Source organism: Berghia stephanieae, unplaced genomic scaffold (genome assembly GCF_034508935.2).
Source record: "Berghia stephanieae isolate SIO BIC M18660-M18661 unplaced genomic scaffold, UCSD_Bste_1.3 scaffold711, whole genome shotgun sequence".
Lineage (NCBI taxonomy): Eukaryota > Metazoa > Mollusca > Gastropoda > Nudibranchia > Aeolidiidae > Berghia > Berghia stephanieae.
In genome coordinates this window covers 1-9,028 of record NW_027628745.1, presented here as the reverse complement: position 1 = coordinate 9,028, position 9,028 = coordinate 1, and the positions used below count along the sequence as shown (strand labels likewise).

At 37.1% G+C, this 9,028-nt stretch overlaps 1 long non-coding RNA gene across 1 annotated transcript; it reads left to right on the top strand.

Moving 5' to 3' along the window:
* The first annotated feature begins 1,326 nt into the window (after window positions 1-1,326).
* Window positions 1,327-9,012, top strand: LOC144962232 (uncharacterized). Its single transcript, XR_013643416.1, has 3 exons — window positions 1,327-1,922; window positions 4,730-4,842; window positions 5,370-9,012. It is a non-coding gene; the product is annotated as an uncharacterized LOC144962232 (long non-coding RNA).
* Window positions 9,013-9,028: the final 16 nt, after the last annotated feature.

Sequence of the window (9,028 nt, the reverse complement as noted above, 5' to 3'; positions counted from 1 at the left end):
AGCCATATATGAGAGTTTGGTACCAGACGAGAATGAACCTGACACAATAGGAGGTGGGCGCCAGTGGGGAATGAACCTGGGACTATGTAAACAGGATATCAGTGGGAAATAAACCTGGGACTAAAGGGAGATGGATACCATTGAAAGTTAAAGCCGGATATGAGAGCTTGGTACCAGAGGAGAATGAACCTGACACTATAGGGGGTGGGCGCCAGTGGGGAGTGAACCTGGGACTATGTAAACAGGATATCAGTGGGAAATAAACCTTGGACTAAAGGGACATGGATACCATTGAAAGTTGAAGCCGAATATGAAAGTATGGTACCAGAGGAGAATGAACCTGACACAATAGGAGGTGAGCGCCAGTGGAGAGTGAACCTGGGACTCAGGGAATTGCACACCAGTGGGGAGTTAACCTGGGAATATGTATAAAGGATATCAGTAGGAAATAAATCTGGGACTAAAGGGAGATGGATACCATTGGGAGTTGAAGCCGGATTTATTTCCCACTGATATCCTTTTTTAGATATTCACAGGTTAACTCCCCACTGGTGTGTAATTCCCTGACTCCCAGGTTCACTCCCCACTGGCGCCCACCTTCTATAGTGTCAGGTTCATTCTCCTCTGGTACCCAACTCCTATAGTTCGGCTCGGATACCCACAGTTATCCATCTCCCACAGTTCCAGGTTAACTCCAAATTGGTGTGCACTTCCCTGAGTCCCAGGTTCACTCCACACTGGCGCCCATCTCCTATAGTATCAGGTTCATTCTCCTCTGGTACTCAACTCCCATATCCAACTATCAACTTTCTATGGTATCCATCTCCCTTTACTCCCAGGTTTATTTCCCACTGATATCCTTTTTACACAGTCCCAGGTTCACTCCCCACTGGTGTACACCGCCCTGATTCCCAGGATCACCCCCCACTGTTGCCAAACTCCCATAACTTTGCCGGATTTTGTCGGGTTTCGTAATAAAGCACTAATTCTTTTTTACGAAACCCGCCGAAACCGGCCGATAACCTTAGTCTCAGGTTCACTCCCGACTGATGTACACTTCCCTGAGTCTCGGGTTCACTCCCCACAGTTGTCTACTTCCCATAACGTTGCTGGATATTGTCGGGTTTCGGCGGGTTTCATAAAAAAGCACTAGTTCTTTTTTACGAAACCCGCCGAAATCCAGTCCCAGGTTCACTCCCCAATGGTGTACACTTCCCTGAGTTCTAGGTTCACTCCCCACTGCCACCTACTTCCCATAACTTTCTCGGGATTCGTAAAAAAGACACACCGCATTTTTATATCATTCAATGTGTAATATATTAGATACTAGATATGGGTCAGGCTCAGCTTAATGATACATCTAAACAGGTCTCTTTCAAACGTCATCAACCCTCAATTAAATGCCCAAAATTATGGTATCATCATGTTTTTCTGATTGCTGATATACCTAAGAGATAGTGTTAGATAGCATTTCAGCATCAATATTCCTGGGAACAGTAGACTGAGGTTATTTTGATGAAAATACTGGCTTCAGACAATCCAAAAAAACGACAATCAGCATATGAGACTGAAATATCCTTAAATTATAACGAAGTGGTTATTTGTACTACCACTACAAATAGCGAAAACTACCGCTTTTCACTATTTGTACTCCCAGAACTCTTATGTGTTTAAAGTTGCAAACCACCGCTCCTTTACCTATTTGTAGCTACCCACTCCCAGCACTCTTATGCGTTTAAAGTTGCATTTGTGAGCTTTCAAGGACCCGCCGACCAGCCTCCACTTTTCGCGGTCTTTCTTTGAGAAGTGTGAAGCAAAGAAAATGGCCCTCTCGGTAAACGAGACATTCTCATCTTTTCTCCAATTTGAAAACATTCGAAAATGAGAATAATGTACTTTTTATTAAAAAGTCAACAAAGAAGGTAAGTAAACTAGATACGACAATTTTTTTCCTTAATTAAGTGGCAACTCATTTCTCGTCATTCTCACTCTAACTCTATCAACTAAGAAGAGTACACCACCTCAAACATTTGTCAGTTCATATCTTTGCTTTTATGAGGTCTATTTTCATTTTGAAAAGTTCAAAGTGAACAACTAAATGACGCCGATTCAGTGGTGTATTTGGTCTATCTTCATGTGAATAAATATTTTATTATTGACTTTTCCAAAATTCCAATAGGTCATTCATTTGTATGATACTCTATCATCTATGTCGTGATCTATTTTTCCTTGATTTCAGCTGTCTCAGCTCTAAACTATACTTTTCTTTCTCAAGAAATAATTCATTTTCTGTTTGCAATGTATTACAGAGATGTTGATTTACCACATGTAAAAATTTCAAAGTTGTATCTGAAGCTGTTTCTGAATTATACGTGATTATCCATTGGGATGCTGTGCTTTGGTCACATTTTTTTCCTATTAAGCCGCTATTAAGCTATATATAGAGATTTTCCACCACATAAACGGTCATAACTTTTTAACCAGTTGAGACAGAGCGATAATTTTTCACTCTAGTTTATGTTTCACTCCCCTTTATTTTTCTACGCTAAATTAATACCCATAGCCACTATTTTGAAAAATTCTTGCAAGTGCCTACTAAGAGGGTTGAACTTGAACCTGAACATACTCCTTCTTCTTCTTCTTCTACTAATAACTACAACTAGATAGGTACTACGCCTCTCCTGAATGATCGGAACCGTTTAAGAAACTAAATTACGGGTTCCACCGGCGCTTCCAGTCCCACAGTGCCCAGTATTGGCGGGAGACCTTACCCCCGATGTTCCTCGATGTTTCACTTTATAATTGTTTTAGCTTTTGAACTGTGGATCTTTTGTCAAACGTTTTATTTTAAATTTTCAAATTTAGTAGCACTTTAAAGGTCTGCGTTAGGTATCGCTCTGCTGTACTGTAACTGTAAGAGCGTAAGAATAACATGGTAAAAGTACTGTAAAAGTATGCTGATGAAAATGATATTGACAATGAAATTATAATAAAAGAAGAACAATAGAACTTATAAACAAATCAATAAAGAAGCTTTAAAAAAAATGAAATTTAAAAGAAGTAAGAAAAAACTGCCTCAAGAAGTGAAAAAAATTGTCCCTGTTGTTGAGATGTGAAGTGGACATAATCGTGTCTGTCAAGAATTAGAAGAAATGAAAGATGCCACTTTTTATTTTAAATGTAGATTGCACATTAGCAGAACACTAAAAAAAAAAGTAAAGAAAGAAAATCCAATGTGGCAACTTGGTTGCTAGTGAAAAAAGTAAAATTACTCGCTCAGCATTGCTGCTGGTGTGATGTCTAGTGTTAGGTGTCACTATATTAGAGTGATATCTTGTTACTTCATATTTTCATTTTAAAACCTGTAGAACAACTTGATTGATTTGTAAATTTCCTTATATGACCATTGTTTTAGTTTTCCGCAGCCATTATAATTCAATTTGAAATATTGAAAGGTACTGGAGAGGAGTCTAAGCGGGGTTTTTTTTTTGTCTGTTAGTTTTAGTTATAGGTCATAGTGCAGGTCCAAGTGTTGGAAATGTACAAGGTTTTATTTTTTATTTTAAGGTTAGTTGAAGGAATACTTTCCTTAGCTCAAGGAACGTGCAGAAGACCTCCCCTATTTACTACTTACTACTACTACCCAAGTACTAGTGCTAGACTACTTCTTCCGCCACCTCACTCCTAAACGGATTGACACCACAGGCAACTGATATTATTCTCTCTCTCTCTCTCTCTCTCTCTCTCTCTCTCTCTCTCTCTCTCTCTAGTGTGTATCTGTCTGTCTATTTCTGCCCATCTCCCCTCTTTTTACTAATTAGTTTGTAGGTGTTTGGCAAATTCTCAAGAACAGCCAAGATATATGCGGCTGTGTGGCACTCACTTCCGGATTGGAAGGTCCTGGGGTCAGCCTCGTCAAGGACTCACATTCTCTCACTGTACTCATGTGTATGATTTCCTATCCGCTAAGAGCGTTGTCTGTCAGAAGAAAAACATCGCCTAACGTTCTACTTGTTACGTGTTGCTGCTAGTCATGGATCCTTTGTAAAGTGCTTTGAGCATGTTTGGTGGATATTGTGGAAAGCTCAATTCTTTTTTTAATATTTATATATATATATAAAAAAGATGCAGGATGATGACGGGCATGCACTACTTTATGATGTAGTATAAACCATTCCTAATATATGATTTTGCTAAATAGGCCTACATTCAAATTTTACGAGTGTATCTGGTGGCAAATATTAGACACTCGTTGCCACTGTGATTTTGATGAAACTTGGCTTATACACAGATACATGAATTTTCCTAATACGGCTTCAAACATGCGATCTGAACTTCAATTTATAATGGAAGTAATTTTTCTCAAATGACAGCTTAATTGAATGTGACAAGATCCTTTTACTTAATACAATTCAATTTAGTGTGGTCTGTAGTTGTTTGCCTAATATTAGAATGCACAGAATTTGAATTTTTATTGACTTTAAATATTGAAAACAACATGCCTTTGGCTTTCCATTTGTGCCATTCCATTCAGCTTTTGACCTAGTCCCTGATTTGAGTACCATGTCACAAATTTAAGTTCTTCGAGAAAACTCTCGACTTACTTTCTTATTCTTCTAACGTACTGAACTGTAACACCTTTGTCTCAGTTGGAGAAAATATTGCAATTTTTAAACTTAATATTTAGGTATTTATGTTATGATCTTTTATATTATTCCGTGTTTTTCAGCTTCCATCATATCACCCTGAGGAAAGTTGGCTAATTTATGACTTTTGTGTCTATGAATGCAAGCAGGGCAAAAAGCAATTGACTTCAAGCAAAGGAGTTCGCCCTAACCAGAGGTAGGAGGTTGTTTTTGGACGGGGGCAGGAGGTGTTTTTTTACTTTTACATATTTTTTAAAAAATGAAAATATTATATGCACAAGGTTATAATATTTCAGAATAACTCGGAAGTAAATTATCACCATCAGCTTTTCTATCTTGATTGCCAAGACAATTTTAATAAAGCAATCAAACTGATTCTGAATTTTAAAACATCCAGAGGAAGAGGCAATGTGTGCCTATCTGCAGCTCATTTACAGTCTTCAGTGGGCGGGCTGCACGATGTAATGCAGCAAGACAATAGTTCAACTATTACCAGACCAGTTTTAAAAAGTGAAAGACTTGATTTGTTCAAAAAATCTGATTGCGCTGGATTAGTATTATTATTGAATGTCTTATTAAGATTTATTTTCAATTGCTCTATAATCTGCATGTTGAAATCCTTCACAATTGAGTTATGCAAGTGACAACGCTATTAATATTTTATCATACTATGTTGTGGATAATTTTATTATTTTGTAATAAAAAGTTTTTCTTACCATGCAGGACTCTGAAATTAATACTGGCTTCTGAGGGTTACAGGGGCTAATCACAACCATGAAAATCACCCATGCGATAAATTGGTAAGACTCATTAATTTTATACTTATTTTCCATCGACATTTTGTCCCTGCAGTTTTTCGCTGCCGAAAATTTTACACTTGACTGCAATTAATCGCAAATTCTATTTTAGTCGCAATTAGACTCAATTTTTTAAATAAATATGTATTATTTTTTCTTTTCTTGTTACTTTATATTTTCAGTACTTAATTGTCCCTCCCCCCTCCTACTATTGAGTGTAATATATAGTTCCATGTTGCTCCCTGTCTTTGTTATGGATTAAGATTGCTCATTTTTTTCCTGGTTCTTGCGGGGGTCTTTAGTTGGGAGGCAGACAGTCAAATACAGTACCTTTCTTCTTGAGATGATTTTTTATACTGTAAATCATCTCTCTGTTATGTACTGTTATAGTTATAGGTTTTGAATATTATTGCATTATGTAAATGTTTTAGCAGGATCCTTTGCTTGTGTCTCGGTGAGACTTTGAGGTAATGTCAAAATTGGTACATCTTTGAGGTGCTCGTGAAATCTACTGTTCCCTATTTATTGAATCAGTCACCATATCATCATCCTTTTTATAGTGTTGCAAGCACTATTAAGTCCTGTAAGACAATATAAGCAGATCTAGGTGGGGGTATTTTTTTGGGTCTTTTTTTTTTGTCTTTGTATTTTTTTTTGTTCCAGATAAGGAATTTTATGATTTGATGGTTGTCCATAGACTTTTCAAAATATAATTTGAATTTGACTATGAGTACGGTGCAATTATAAGTGCTTGATTTCTGAGGACTAATTATAAATGGTGACCACTCTATTGCGTTTTTGTATGCCATGAAAATGTTACAAAGACAATGAAGCGACGTTTTTTGGGAATTCTGCAGTCATTCATTAAACCCTTGAATTTGATGAGCGCCTGTTGCATTTTAGCTCATTCAAGTATTTTAGAGTGACAAACACAACTCGTGCATTATGGGTTTATATGCAGATTTTTGTCTTTAAATTGTCAATAAAAAATAAAATGCTTTTTTGTTTTGTTAGCTGGCAGGTCTGAATTGAATGCTATTGCATACAATTTTGTACTTTTAATCTTTTTTCTTTTTACATTTATCCATCCTCACTTTATCCGGAGAATCGCCTGCCCCTCGTGAATGAGACAGTGAAGGCTATCAGGGCTGAGAATCTTCCGCCTAAAGGCGGATTTCCACCTAAACGGTGTTTTATCTCCGCCCATCACCATCACAATTCCGCCTTTTAAAAAGACTCACCACAACCACTACATCAACATCCCTATCACCATTACTACTACAACCACCACCACATCATCATCTCTATCACCACCACCATCACTACTACAACTACCACCACATCATCATTCCTACCTATCACCATTAATACTACAACCAACCCCATCATCATCCTACCACCACCACCATCCCTACGACAACTACCACCACATCATCATCCCGACCATCACCACCACTACAGCTACAACCACTACTACAACTACCATCACACCATCATCCCTCAGTGATGATAATCTTCCGCGGAATTCCGCGATTTTAGGATTTTTCTGAAATTTTCAACTGTTTTTGCGGTGTCAAACATTTTCGGCTAAGAGGTAATTTAGCTGAAAAATCACCAATATGTCTTTTGTCATTTTTTGACACCTCTCCTCAGCTGCATGATTTTTGATGACATTCCCATGCCCATGACATTAGTCTAGACACATTGGCGCCAAATGTGAATAGTGGTACTCACCCATGACGGCCTTGGATGAAAAGATGATCAAAAGGGAAGGGGATGGAGCAAATGGGTGTCAATATGTTTGTACCATTTAGCTTTGTACTCCTTTTTTGTTTGTTTGTTTGTTTGTTTGTTCTGAATTCAATTGAATTCATTATAACTTATCTCTAATTACCAATTAAAACAAAAATCAGAGTGGTCTCTCTCTCTCTCTCTCTCTCTCTCTCTCTCTCTCTCTTTGTCTATCTATCTATCTATCTACCTACCTATCTATCTATCTATTTATCTATCTATCTATTTATCTATCTATCTATCTATCTATCTATATATCTATCTATCTATCTCTCACTCTATTTCTTTCATTCTTTTCCATATTTTATTTCTCAGCTTACCTTCTAACTTCACATTATTATGTTTATAGATATTAATTTGTAATAGAGAGAAAATACAACAGTAAGTTTGGCTGATCGATTTAAGTAATAATTTTTTTAAAGGCTTGATTTAGATTCGCTCATTTGATGGAATATGTTTTGCAATTGATTAAAGATTCTTATCATAAGCTGCATAACCACAAGGTTACAGTAATACACACACACTAGCCGTGTTTGTAGATTAAAAAAATACCTCCTTTTGGCCAAAAGTTTATTATAATCTCTTGATATAGTGGGAAGCATTATAGAGCTCTAAAATGTTTAATTGGAAATGACAATTTTAAAAATTATATTTACAAAAAGTCAGTAATATCCTGTGATCAGAATAGACGTGTTTTAGAAGTTAGTAATATATTACGTAATATTAAGTAACAACGAATAGCTGTGTTATTTTTTGCATTAGATTTGGGCTTGACAGACGGGCCGAGAGATTTTGCTCCTTTTTTTACAAATTATCATTATCATCACTGATCCCTACAACCACTACGCGGGTGGTTGGATGGGAGCATCACCCTTGAATCATATACCTATGATGTTCGCATGGGTGTACGATCCGATAGTGATGTCGTTTCTTCTTCTCTTTACTAGCCTATCCTGCTTCTTTGGTTTGTGATTGTATTTTTGACAGGGGATATTTTTTTTCTGTAAATCTTCTGCCTGTTTGCTCTTGGTTATTTATAATTTAGCTTATGATATCTTTAGGTTATGATTTTGATTTACATTTGTACTATTTTTGTTAGATTGCTTGTTTTTTTGTTGTTTCAGCGGTCTCTCATTTCACCTCAATTGTGTTGGAAGAGACCTAAAGCAACAAACAAACAAACTACAACCACTACTACAACAACCACCACCACATCATTCCTATTACCAATACAACTACATCCTTCGCCACCACATCATACCAACTATCACTACTAATACTACCACCACATGATCCCTTCCACAACTATTACAACCACCACCACACGATCATTCCCAACACCTCTACAACTACAACCACCATATCATCATCCTTATCACGACCCTACTACAACCACCACTGCATCATCATCCCTACCGCTACCTTTTTTAACTGCAAGTACAATATGTTGTAATTACACTTTCAACTTTTGAAATTCCTCCAAGTGGTGAGAGAAATTATTGCGAGACGCATTTTGGATTGCATCTCAGTATATTTTAATGAAATTCAAATTTATACGTTATCGTCGCATAGATGGGTCTTGAAATGTTCGCTGAAAAATTTCCTCCATTTTCGTGTCCCGTCATTCTCACTCCTGAACCATCATGACATCATGACCATCCCCACTACAAAAGCAACTATCACATTATCATCAGTAACACCATCTCCACAACCACATCATCACTGTCATCATTATAATCAGTACCACCTCTAGTGCAAGCACCACTATCACATCATCTTCCTGGTGGGGTCTTT